This window comes from Rhinatrema bivittatum, chromosome 1 (assembly GCF_901001135.1).
Source record: "Rhinatrema bivittatum chromosome 1, aRhiBiv1.1, whole genome shotgun sequence".
In the NCBI taxonomy this organism is placed as follows: domain Eukaryota; kingdom Metazoa; phylum Chordata; class Amphibia; order Gymnophiona; family Rhinatrematidae; genus Rhinatrema; species Rhinatrema bivittatum.
This window is the reverse complement of record NC_042615.1, coordinates 564,679,320-564,692,650: the sequence shown is the minus strand read 5'-3', so window position 1 is coordinate 564,692,650 and position 13,331 is coordinate 564,679,320. Positions and strand designations below refer to the sequence as shown.

Below are 13,331 nucleotides of genomic sequence, written 5' to 3'. Positions count from 1 at the left end.
CCACGCAACACATTTGTAAAACATGTACAACAGTAATGTGCACACACACAGGTAAAAATAAAGAAATAAAATTAGAAGAAATTTTAGAGGCGAGTTGGAGTGGGGATGAGCCCTCTCTAACCCCTCCCCCCACCTGCTCAGAAAAGAATCATGTGCCCACCTTCGCTCCACACTGACATACCCCCACAAAAATGAGAAAGAACATTGCCCTCCGGCACTACTCTTCAGGTTATCCTTGCCCTCCCCCACCTCAGGCCACTGCTACGGCTCCTCCAGTTTCTCTCAACTCATACATTGCTCTGTTCCTCCAACCACCACCTCTTATCTCTGCTAGCACTCCTCAGGTCTCCAACTGCTATCACACAGACAGGTCCTGCCACATCTATGAAAAGTGATAAGACCTTTATCCTGAGCTGGCCTTTGGCCCCACCAAATCCACAGACCGATGCCATACAGACGTGCTAAAAACGTGCGCAGAAGCACCTTTCCTATGCAATAGGCAAATGAGCCACCATGCTAAAAAGGACACACTAGGGAGAAATTGTGCATTCCTAGCGCATCCATGGTATCTGGCAAGACTTTTTTTTTTTTCACATTGCTGCTTTCGGTGGTTCCTCAGACTTAATATCACCAGAGGACCCACAGAAAAGCAGGTTTTCAGCTTTTTCTGTAAACTTTTGGGACTCCAAGATTTAACGCCAGCTCCGGGGCTGGCATTAATTTTTTCAGGGTAAAAATGTGCATGTCGGGTGCTCATTTATGTTTTACATATGGAAGTACTACTAGCTAATAGCCTCATCAACATGGAATTTACATTTGGTGAGCACTAGCAGCTACGTGCCGATTTCATCGTGCGTTTTGGACGCGCTAATCCCTTATTGTATAAAGGATTATGGATGCGTGTCCAACAGCGGGTTAACCTGTGAGCTAACCTGAGCACATGGTATTGCATCGGCCTCCACTCAGTATCAAACCCACTTCAATGGTCCTGCCTGCTATCTGCCTCCAGCAACTCCGATTCCCTATTTCTACAGGTATTTTCCTAAATGATTCAAGAGTGCACACAGGTGCATGAGCTCCCCAGCACTGGGAAATGCCTCATGTCCAACAACCCTTGCAACAGCAAACACAAAAAAATAAGACAGGCAAGTCACAGGAACATGGAATAGACTCCAAAAGTACTTCTGCTGGCCAGATGTTAGGAAATAAAAAATATGAAGTGACACAGTGGCATATTCCAGGTAAGTGTAATCAAGCCAACCTTGCTGAAACGTTTGCTGGTACTTTAAAAAAAAAAAAAATTGACGTTTGATCTTTGTCCTCATTCTGTGTTTTCTTTAAGTTAACCAAGAAAAAGGTGGTAAAACCCAATAACTAGTTTATATTACAGATAGATGTTATCATCATGTTACAGAAGTTGTGGCAGCCTAAGGAAGCAGTCGTGTAACAGGTTTACAGAAAGATGAAAAGATGGAATCGGTAAAAAATGGACTTTATTGAAACTTGCCCGACTCTGGCCAAGTTTCGCTCTATCGAGCTGCCTCAGGGGCTTATTGAACCATTTGACTTGGCTCTATATAATTCCAATGTTTTTCAAGGATGAAGGAACATGAGTCAACACACCAAATCTTGACGTGTTCTGGGACCTGTCATTTGCGATTCATAAGTCACTTGTGCAAGCGGTATTAATGCGATTCTTTAATAGAATGGCACCCAGTCATATACCGCTCTGACAAACACTGCTGGTACTTTAAAAAAAAAAAATTGACGTTTGATCTTTGTCCTCATTCTGTGGTTTCTTTAAGTTAACCAAGAAAAAGGTGGTAAAACCCAATAACTAGTTTATATTACAGATAAATGTTATCATCATGTTACAGAAGTTGTGGCAGCCTAAGGAAGCAGTCGTGTAACAGGTTTAGCAACATTTTAAGCAAGCGAGGGATTAAATACAATACAGGGCAGAAACTGAAGACGCTTTAACAAATACAAACAAGTCAAAATTAAAAAGCTTCAGAATAGCAACAAAGCCGTTTTTCATCATTTAACCGATATATTTCCCCCTCCCCCGCATAGAGGGACATCTGTTCTATGTGGCACCTACCAGGAATAAGGCAAAGCCAAATCCACCGGATCCTCTACAAATTCAGTCACAGGTCAGTAATATTCTCAGCCGTGCCTACTCGCGTCCATTGCAGCAGCATTCAACGTGTTTTAAAAATGAAGTAACGAAAGAGAAACGTAAAACGTTCGCTTCGTTTTATGCCACCTGAAACCTGGCGAATTACAGAAGTAATGTAACTGAAGCCATTAGTAGCAATGGCTAACTCCCTCGCGTCCTCCAGCCTGGGATCAGATAGATAGCATTTACTGTTGCCAGCGAACCCAAGCCACATCAGCAGCCCAATAAACCCAATTCTGCCCCCGAAGCAACTCCAGCACCACCAGATCGGCTCCCAGCTACCCAAAGCCAATTACCACATTACAGGGGGAGACAGGAGGAAGGATACAAGGCGCCCTTCAACCCCCGGAAACAGCTTTTTTTTCCCTCTCTCTCTCTCTTTTGCCAGAGACTTTAGTTCATATTTTAAATTTCGTTTTACAAATTTCTCCTACTGGATGCATCAATGCCCCTAAAACATTGCCCGGGAGTTTGGCAGCAGACGTACTCTCCCATTGCATGTGCGGAGAAAAAAAAATACAAAATTAAAATACACACCCCCCCCCAAAAAAAAAAAAAAAAAAAACAACCCCCCACAACTAGATGTTAGCAGTAGGATAACCTTCGGTCTCCGGAACTTGTACTGGCAGGGCAACGCAAGTATAAGAGAAGCAGGAGCCCCTCCTTCTGATCCTGGGCTCGCTGGTCTAGGAACGCGAGGGCAAGCCTTGGCGATTCTGCAACCAGAACAGCCGGCAAGGCCGCGCGCCTCTCACTCACCTGCTCTCCCCGTCCCGCCGGGCCTCTCTGCTGCTGCTGCTGCTTCCCGGCCTAACTAACCCGCCCCCTGGCTTCGCCTCCGCCTCCCGATTGGGTGTCGACGGGAGAGGGGCGGGTCAAGCTCGCTTTCAGCCCGGCACGTGGGCGGGGCCGGAGGAGGAGCCACGGCCTCCTTAACCCTCCCCGTCTAAGGGGCGGGGAGAGCGCTTTGTGTGCTTTCCGGTGTCTGCGATGCTTCAGGTGCGATCAGAGAGCTAGGGCAGGAGGAAATCGAGGTTACCTGGCCCGGCCTTGGGTAGCCCCTGCCTGGCAGCGAGGCCTGCTCTGAAAGTTACCAGCCTTCCATTTTCAGTTTTTGCTCCGGTAATTAACAGGGAAAGAGCTGTCAGACATATTAGTTTCCTATTTATTCTTCCAGAAATGACTTTTGTTTTTTTTACCTCACGGTATTTGTCGCCCATATACCTAAAGGAATTTGGAGGCCAATATTCAATGGAGCAGTGAACAGGATGTTCGCCGAAATCTGCAAAAGCTGTGACTGCATCCGAAATCTGAAAGGCAGGGGGGAGGGAAAAGCCCGAGTGACTGCAACAAGTGATCAGTCGTCATATCTACCCCCTAGGTGGCCAACGGCACATAACTCAGCCTCCCCCTCCCCCCCCCCTTCCCCTTAGTTTTATTTGAAAGGGGTGTCCCGTGGTGAGGGCCAATGGTAAGTGGAACACAGTCCCAAAAGGCGAGCCAGGGAAGTAGGGCAATTAGCCGGCCGGTTGGTTGCAACAGGTAAGGAGTGGGGGAGTTAGAAAAAGTAATAAAAGGTCCAGGTCAGGGGTTGGATAGACAAATAGAAGCAGCTGAAGATAGATAGGAAGGCAACTGGGGGAGGGGGGGGATTTATACTTCTCCACAGCTACAGCTGGGAGCCCTATATGTTTCATGTAGTGTAAGGACACCCAGGCTTTGCTTATATAAGGAATTAAGAGTGTGGCAGCCCCAGTACTGCACCAACATGCAGATCCCAAGGACAGTGTGCCAATCTGCTTCAGAACAGGGGAGGTGGAAGAGGAGAGAGGGCTAGGTGCAGTGGATGAATAGCAGCTGGAAAGCAGATGCATGGGGTGGCCTACAAAGTTATCCTCCCGATGAAGAAAAACTAAAAGAACCTGGAAGAAGGTGATTTTTATATGTAGCACATGAATTTATGGAACTAGAGCAGCTCAGTATAGATTGGACAGAGGGTGTTTTTTTCAGTTGCCACCTGAAGTTGCAGTTTCACCTTATGGCATTAGAGACTGTGGAGCGGTGAAGTCTGTGAGGGGAATAAAGAAGCAGATAAAATCTCAAGACAGCGAGGAGCGAGAGAGATCAGGAGTGATACAGGATGGTGAGGGACCAAATATAGATGCAGACAGAAGAAGAGCAATGAGGGACCTGAGAGAGATCCAGACAGACACAGTAGTGAGGGGCCAGATAGAGATTTACATTTTCATTTATTAAAATGTAATAATTGATTAATACTAAAAGGCCTCAGCGATGTCCAACAAAAATATACAAATTCAAAATGAACAGTTCAGAATCAAATAAAATAAATATATTCTAAACAGTGGCATCCCTAGTGCATCATTACTCTTTAAATTCATGTGAAGGAGACCCTACAAAAACTTATAGGCCGATGCAATATTGGACGCTCAGGTCAGCGCACCACTAAACGTGCTGTTGGATGCACGTTTTGGATGCGCTAGACTTACGCCTGATGCAATACTGGGATCAGTACGTCCAAAACACACACACAAACTAGCGCACAGCTAATAGCCCTCATCACATGTAAATTCCATGGAGATGAGGCTATTAGCTATTACCACCCGATTCAAAAAATCCCCTTGTGGCCAATGTGCCCGTGGCAATGCTGCAAATTTGATGCCAGCCCGGGCGCTGGCGTTAAGGCATGCTGTGGTCAAGGACTCAACCAAAAAAACAAAAAAATCCTGCTTTCTGTGGTTCCTCCTATTAGTATCGTCGCAATACAAAGTAGGAGGAACCACAGAAAACAGAATTGCGCAAAAAAAAAAAAAATCTTGGAAAAGAAATTTCTGGATGCCCAGTATACATGCACAATATACATGGTGCAGGCTGTGTATATTGTGCTGGCAGCTGGAGAAAATACGAGCGTCCGTTTTCCTAACCCACACTGACAGCCACGTCTCCTGGGCGCCCGATGCAAAGGAGGCACTAGAGACGCACAATCTCCCCTAGCGCCTCCTTTTTTACGCAGATGCTCATTACCCTATTGCACTGCGCACCTGGGAGAGGTGGGTGGGCACGCGTTAGAAAAGCAGGTGCTCAATCACGAGCGCCTGTTTTTCACACACCAATATTGCATTGCTCCTTAGAGGTTACAAATGTTGATTTTACAATCATCCTAAGCAAACACCGACTAATGGATCAGTGTCTGGTTACATGTAGGCCTGCCTAAATGGAAACGTTTTTAACAGCCTTCTGAATGTCTTCAAACAGTCACATAGTCTAAGGTCTAATGAAAAAAAGAGTTCCAAAGAGCCGGAGCAGCAGCTGAAAAGGCACATTATCAAGTTATTTAGAGACGAGTCAATTTCAGCGAAGGGTTGTCTAGCAAGCATCTCTGTGAGGATCTTAACTGTCTAGTAGGTTGATAAAGTTTAAGAAGAGTGTTGGACCATGGACAAGAGTTACTGTTGACCAGTTACTGTTGATGCAGACAGGTTGAGCGGCAAGGGACCTGAGAGAGGTGCAGAGAGATGAGGAGCAGCATGGATATAAATAACATGGCTCAGAAAGCCCCCTTTGCTCAGAGATCAATTGCACTAGCGGAACTGAGAATGTGAGGATGTGCGTGCTTTGTGCGCACACACACAATAGATTCATGAGGCAGCGGAATGGCGGGGGACCCAGAGAGAGATGCAGGATACAGCGGGGACACAGCGTAGTGATCAAAGCTAGCCTTGTAGCAGCGCAGAGGGAGCCCCACTGACCAGGAGATCAAGTGGACTGCAGGAATTAGAGAAGCTGAGTATTTTGTGTGTGTTTGCATGCACACCCAACAGATTTGTGAGGCAGCGGAACGGTGTGGGGACTAGAGAGAGATGCAGGATGCAGCAGGGATATAACACAGTGATCAAAACTTGCTAGGTGGCAGCACCGAGGGCCCCCGTGGGTCCAAAGATCAAGTAGACTACAGGAACATAGAAATGACGTCAGAAAAGGAGCAAATGAACCAGTCTGGCCGGCGAGCTTATGCCAGTATCTGCTGCACTGAGCAGGTTATCTTCATGCTCATCAGTTTTCCAGAATGTAAAAGTCAGGGCCCTCGGATGCTGTCCGAATCCAATTTTCCCTAACCGCTGCTGTGGAAGCAGAGAGCAATGATGGAGTTGCATTAAGCCTTGGTACTGTTATTTGTTAAGGGTAGCAACTGCCACACCAGCAAGTTACCTCCAGTTACCCCCATGCAATCTTTTCTTTAATTCCATCCTCTAGCCTTTAGGGATCCACGGTGTTTATCCCATGCCCCTTTGAATTCCTTCACTCCTTTCGTCTTCATCCCCTACTCCAGAAGGGAAATTCCAGGCATTCACCACCCTCTTCGTGAAGAAATATTTCCTGACATTGATTCTGAGTCGCCCTCCCTGGAGTTTCAATTCATGACCTCTAGTTTTATTGATTTCTGTCCAATGGAAAAGATATCTGAAGTTCTGTATTGTATCTCCTCTGCACCTCCTCTCTTCCAGGATTTACACATTCATATCTTTCAGCCTCTCCTCATAAAAGTCTTCCAGTGCTGACCCCTCACCATTTTGGTCGCTCTTCTTTGGACCGCCTCTATCCTGACTTTATCCTTTTTGAGATACGGGCACCAGTACTGAATGCAGTACTCCAGGTGAGGCCTCACCAAGGACCTGTCCAAGGGCATTATCACCTCTTTTTTTCCTTACTGGTTATTCCTCTCTCTGTACAGCCCAGCATTCTTCTGGCTTTAGCTATTGCCTTGTCACATTGCTTCACCACCTTCAGATCATCAGACGTTATCACACCAAAGAACATAAGTAAGATGGGGGACCAGAGAGATATGCAGGATACGGCTGGGCTGAAACAGTAATCAAAACCTGCTGGGTGACAGTGCAGAGAGCCCCTGCAGGCTCCGAGATCATGGGCTGCAGGAACAGAGAAGGTAAGTATGGTGTGTGCTTTTGTGCACACACACACACATGGGCAGGGGGGAGAGGGTGATAGGGATATTTTTAAGATGATTGTTCTCTTTTTGAAAGAAAAATGCTGTGAGAGCCGTATTAATGGCACAGTTTTATAAAGAAAATAATTATAGCAATTTGTTTAATTTAGGAGCAAAGACGTACAGATATTTACTAGTGGACTGTGGCAGCATGTGGAATAGGAACTGGCAGCTAGCCAAGTGCAGTAAAGATAATCTGAATTAGCTAGTAGGGATAATGCATTGTATAAGAAGCTGTTTTAGATATAAGGAAGCAGGCAAATGGATGGGCTACAAACTGCACTTTTCTATAAAAGGATCTGATTAGTAGCAAATTCACCAGTTAGGGGTTGCTGGAAGAATCCGATAACATCAAACACCAGGGAATTTGTAGTTAGGGAGGGGTGAGAGACTGTAAGTAATATATGTATATATGAATAGACAGATATCTAACTAACACTATATGCTGCATGCGGAATTTAAATAGCTAGGGTGAGATTATATTAACCTTTTTGCTAAGCTTGCCTATAAATTGATACATTCAAGGAGTTAAATGGCAAGAGCACACAGTACAAGAAAATGTTGCTAAACTTGTGGAGAAGGTTACTTTGATTTAGAGATGACAATATATTTATTGTCAGCATATAAGAAAACATGTGCAGTTCTAACATTTTCTGGAGGAGATTGATTTCATTTATAATACCAACAGTCTTTAAATGGATTTCCAGATTAATTCAAGGATAGTTGTATTTATAGTGCTAGCTGCTGTCTCCTTTCAGAAGAGCTGTGCAGGCAGGGAGCCAGCACTTGTGAAAACAAAAAGTTGAGAAGAAGCAGTTCTCAGTTTTATGATGCGCAGGAATGTTACAGCTGGGGAGGCTCACTGTGCAATGTAAACAGGAGACTGGAAATGGCTCCGTCATACAATAGTGGAACCAGAGTAATACAATGGGGCAGAATATTCACATCTTTACTAGCTTCTGCAAATCTGACTTGGAAAGTGCATTGGGGCATGCTGTATGGAGGCCAGAGTCAGAAACCCACTTCAGGGAAGAAGGTAGAGATGAAGTTTAAGACAATTTGAGCAAGGCATGTCAGATGGGGGGGGTCAGACAGTGACGTCAGCAGAGCCCGGATGAAAAAAAAAAACAAGTGACTACTTCTGAGGTAATAAGCTGACGCCAAGAGGCCCATATTCTAGCAAACAATCCATTGACAGTATGCTACTGGTTGTTAGAGACACAGGAGGAGAGAATGATAAAAGATTAGGAACAAAATTTCATGCAATAGGGAAAACCAGTCCACCTGTGAAGTTTATTGCAAAGCGACATTTGATTATTTTACACTTTTGTGGCTGATCAATCCATTCTGATTAGCTACTTTGAGGATAACTAAATTCTGCATCAACTTAATATAGGCAAACAATCAAGTGGTTCCAATGGAAACATTCAGGCAAAGAACTGGGAATAGGGTCTTAGGCTGCTGCACAAAGGTGAATTCAGCTGAACGCACCTTCCTGCCTGCACTTCAGCAAACATTTTCTGGGTGCAAACTTACTGCAGATGCGGCAGTTTTGTGCGCAAGAAATGTGCGGTCCTAAACGGGAGTGCTGCTTAGTGCCCTCACATGGAAATCCCGTGCAAATGAGGGCATTAAGTACCACTCCTCAATGCAGAGAGCCTGTATCTGGCCAGCACACTTTTTTTAGTGCTGGAAACTTAACTCCAGGTTTAGAGCTGGAGTTAAGTTTCTAACGCTCTGAAAAAAAAAAGGTCAGGAACTGTAAATGCTGGCAGCCATCGCAACTTAACCGGATAATTACTTACCTATCCAGGTAAATGTCAGCAGCCGCTTCCACTGGATAAATACTGATTTGCCAAAAGCAAAAAAGAATGGAATAGAAAAAGATTGGAAAAAGTGAAGAAAACAATAAACAATTATATGAGGGAGCTGGGTGGAGCACAATTAAAATATGCAAATAATCCAATGCAAAAGTCTATTTAGAAGAGATAGGATCAACCTAACATAGCTTTGGACGTTTTCAGTTTAGATTTTCAGATGGCATTTGAAGCATACATAAAATCCTAGATGGGAAGGGTTGGGGCCCCAAGTGAAGGGTTACTGGTCCTTCCTGCGGCAGCAGCTCACCAGCTAAAAAAAATGATAAAATGGGGATGCGCAGGTGCCATTGGATAAGGGGCACCTGGGCTGGTGGTGGGGATTTAGCGTTGGTCCACTTCAAAAAGCCCCCAAGAAGGTAAATATATATAAACAAGAATAAATAACTGGTGCCGAGATCCAGCTGACCAGGGGATGGGGTGAAATAATAAAATAATGAACGGTAGGGACAGCACAGTACAACTGTCCCATCCCTGAATATCTTGCACAGTGCGGCTCGATGAGGGGCAAAGAAGTCGTTGTAAATAATGATGAAAACAAAAAGAGAGAACAAAAGAGCACTCTCTTCGGCGATGAGTGCTGCATTAGCCAGAGGTTATTAGTGTTTTTGGTTAGGTAATGCTTTAGTTCAGTGGTTCCCAAATCGGTCCTGGAGGACCCCCCCAGCCAGTCAGGTTTTCAGGCTATCCACAATAAATATGCATGAGAGAGAGTTGCATGCACTGCCTCCATAGCTTGAAAATTCTCATGCATCTTCATTGTGGGTAGCCTGAAAACCTGATTGGTTAGGGGTCCCACGTGGACAGGTTTGGGAACCTCTGCTTTAGTTTATTTAAAGCTATGTGGCTTATATATTGCCCACCTTTTGTTTCACAATTATAGAAAATACGTTGGGTTATATTGGAATGAATAAACTTTGGATTGAAACAGATATCCCAGTATTTATTGGGGAGAGGGAGTGGGTGGGGGGGTGGCAGGCATAGGGAGGACGAGTGGTGCGGCGTGCCTGTGCTATGCACACAAACATATGCTAGTAAAAATAAAGAAATACAATTAGAAGAAACTTTAGGAATGGGATGGAGTGGGGATGAGCCCTCTCCTACCCCCTGGCACCTGCTCAGAAACAAAGTCATGTGCCATCAGCAGTGCACATTCACGTACATATCCACAAAAAAATTAGAAGGAACACTGAACTCTGTCACTACTCTTCAGATTATCCTTGCCCTCCCCACCTCAGGCCACTGTGACTTCTCCAGTTTCTCAACTTTCACATCACTCTGTTCCTCTTTTCCCTGCTAGCACGCCTCAGGTCTCCCACTGCTATCACATAGACAGGTCCTGCAACATCTATGAAAAGCTATAAGACCTTTCTCCTGCTGGCCCTTGCCCCCACCTAGTATGTATGTGTGGAAAATGTGTATATGCGAGCGAGAGGAGAAGGTCTGTGTCCCCCCCCCTCCCGAGAAAAAAGCTGAGGGTGTTTTGGAGGGGTGAGATAACAGGAATAAGATTGAGGAGGTAAAAGAAGGGTACATGGATGCTGGCTAGGGAGTAAAAGAGAAAAGAAGGGGGAGGACATGAAAAACAGGAAGATTGCTAATGAGAGGATTAGAGGCAAAGGAAAATAGTTGAAGGCTGAAGAGGAGATGTATACAAAGGGTGGCAATAAGGATGAGGAAATGAAGACTAGGAGACTGAGAAAGCTGGGAGACGGACTGGGAAGGTAGTGGGAGCGAGAGATTGAAAGCTGGTAGGTAGGTGAGAGTTGAAAAGAGGGAGACTGAGGACTGAAAGGTGAGGAGAAAGAAAAAGGGGTGAAATCTAGCTGAGTGGCTAGAGGCAGAATAAAGAAATGAAGGAAGGAGATGAGAGTGAAAGATCAATCTCACAGAAAAATGAAGAGGAGGAAATGAAAAAGACAGGAGAAGAGAGAAGAAATACAAAAATAAAAGGAGACCCTGAAAAACAAACAGAAAAGAGAGACTAGTATCAACGCAATTTGAAAAATAAGGTGTCCAGACAACAAAGTCAGAAGAAAGCATTTTATTTTGAGTTTATTGATTGGAATGTCCATTTTGGAAATATTTATCTCTTATCCTTTCATTTTGCTCAGCAGAAGAGGAAATGTTTTGAGTTCTCCCATGTTGCACTACAAATGGAGTCTGACTTCTTGGGATTTCTATTTCATCTTTTGTCTCAATATCTCTAATTGGGGGTCACTTATTTTGTATTTGTGTTCCACATGCACGACTGAGATGCTAGTATGTAGTTTTTGTGTGGGGATTGATAGCAGTCTGTTTTATTCTGTTTTCCCAGTAGGAGGTATATTGATGTTCTAGGGCCCATTGCAATATTTTCAGTGCCATCTTTTCATAAGTAGGGTTATTGCTGGTTTTTTTCTGGGTGTTATATGCTGTTTGGGAATGCCAGGTTTGCTAAATAGGTGCTGAGTATGCTTTTGGTAGAGTTTTGTGTTGTTTCACAGAGTGCTTGGTGCAGGATGGAATTTGTGTCATTGTTAGTGAGGTGCCAAAATTTGAATATTCTTTTTTGTAAGGTGCTCCACACCTTATTGGAGTGTTTCTCTGGACACAGAATATTTGCTGCAGAAGCAGTGTGTGGGAGACCCTGCGGAGTTTCCCCGGCTGGAGCCAGAAATCCACACTGACTCCAGCCTTTCTGGTGTAGGTAAAACTTTGTTGAACAACACAATACTTCAAAAGTCTTCCTACCTTCCGTAGTAGCTACTTACGTACACAGGGATGTAAACTGCCTTGCTTCAGGTATTTGTACCTTCACTCCCTTCTGGTTTGGACAAACTGCTTTACAGCAGCTGCCTTCCTCCTGGAGGCATAGGGGCCTCCTGAGCAGAGCTGGGCTTGCACTCTTAACCCAGCTCCAGCTGGGTCCCGCCCTTTGGAATTTTTCCTGCCCCCCCCCCCCCCACAGGGTCCCGCCCCATAGAATGTTCTCTGTCTATGGAATTAAAGTGGACTGCACATGCTCACAAGGGGACACTAGGGGCGCTGCCACACACAGAGAAGCAGGATTCCTATAGGGGTTCTATTCTATTCTGTATAGTTTGGGATTAATGATAGATCACTCTCATAGCAGAGGATTAATTGAATGATGCTATTGAATGATTGGTCTTTATCTGCCATCATTTACTAAGTACTATTGGTTGCATGGCAATAATGTATGCGTGGAAGGACATCGTTAGCAAAAAATTTTAATTTTACTCGGCACCTCTAAGTGTTCGGAATTTTCACAATTGAAAGTTGGCAACCCTGTCCACAGCGAATATGCATGAGATAAATTTATGTCCTACATATTCTTTGTGGAAATTCTGAAAACCCTCCTGGCTGTGGGGTCCCCAGGACAGGTTTGGGAAGCCCTGACTTAGCCGCTATATTTTTATTCTCCCCCACTACAAAAAAAGGAATTCTGTTCTGTGTAGCACCTACTAGAAATAAGGCAAAGACAGATCCCCTACATCATCTACATCAGTAGTGTAGCCACATGTGGGCCTGGGTGGGCCACAGCCCGCCCACTTTGGGCTCAGGTCCACCCAATCAGGGCTACCTGACACCAAACAAGGCGTGACCAATGCCGACTCCTTCATCGTGGTGGCTGAAGAAGCAAGGCCGCCATGGGAGCTCATCCCTATGGCGGTGAAGAAGAAGGCCTGCCAGAATAAAGCCGCGGTGGAAGCCCATCCCTGCGGCAGAGAAAGAAGAGGTTTGGCGGTGAGGCCCAGTGCGTGCATGTGAGAATGGGAGCCTGAGTGTAGGTGTTTGTGCGTGAGAATGAGAGCCTGAGTGCGTGAGTGAGAGCTTGTGTGTGTTTGGTAGAACATGTGAGAGTGAGAGCTTGTGTGTGTAAGAGAGTGTGAGAGAACTCATGAGAAATCATGTGTGTGCGAGAGAGAGGAATCGGAAAGATAAGAGTGACCCTGGAGAAAGAATTAGAAAAGGTCTGACAAGGGGAAAGTGGAAAAAAGAGACCAGGACTATCTGATTAGAAAAATAAAAAGATCTGTCAACAAAGGTAAAAAAAAAAATATTTTGAGATTTTAGCAATTGGAATATGCCATCTTTGGGTATGGGCATTTCTTATAATTTTGTATTTTGCTCTTTAGAATTCCACTGTTGTTGAGTTCGTGGACCCTTGAGCCGACTAGGACAGATGATGACACACTGTGGAAGATACACAGTGGGTGTCGAAGCCAGGAGGCGGCATAGGCAGGAGACT

The 13,331-nt window shown here is 44.9% G+C and overlaps 1 protein-coding gene across 4 annotated transcripts in view; it reads right to left on the bottom strand.

Moving 5' to 3' along the window:
- The window catches only part of GOLM1 (golgi membrane protein 1), a 190,225-nt gene extending 187,265 nt beyond the window's left edge, over positions 1-2,960 (bottom strand). For 2 of the 4 annotated variants that reach the window (XM_029617183.1, XM_029617196.1), the window contains exon 1: positions 2,781-2,926. The gene's annotated coding sequence lies outside the window, so the exon portion shown is untranslated. The other 2 variants (XM_029617189.1, XM_029617205.1) reach the window with 2 other exon arrangements.
- Positions 2,961-13,331: the final 10,371 nt, after the last annotated feature.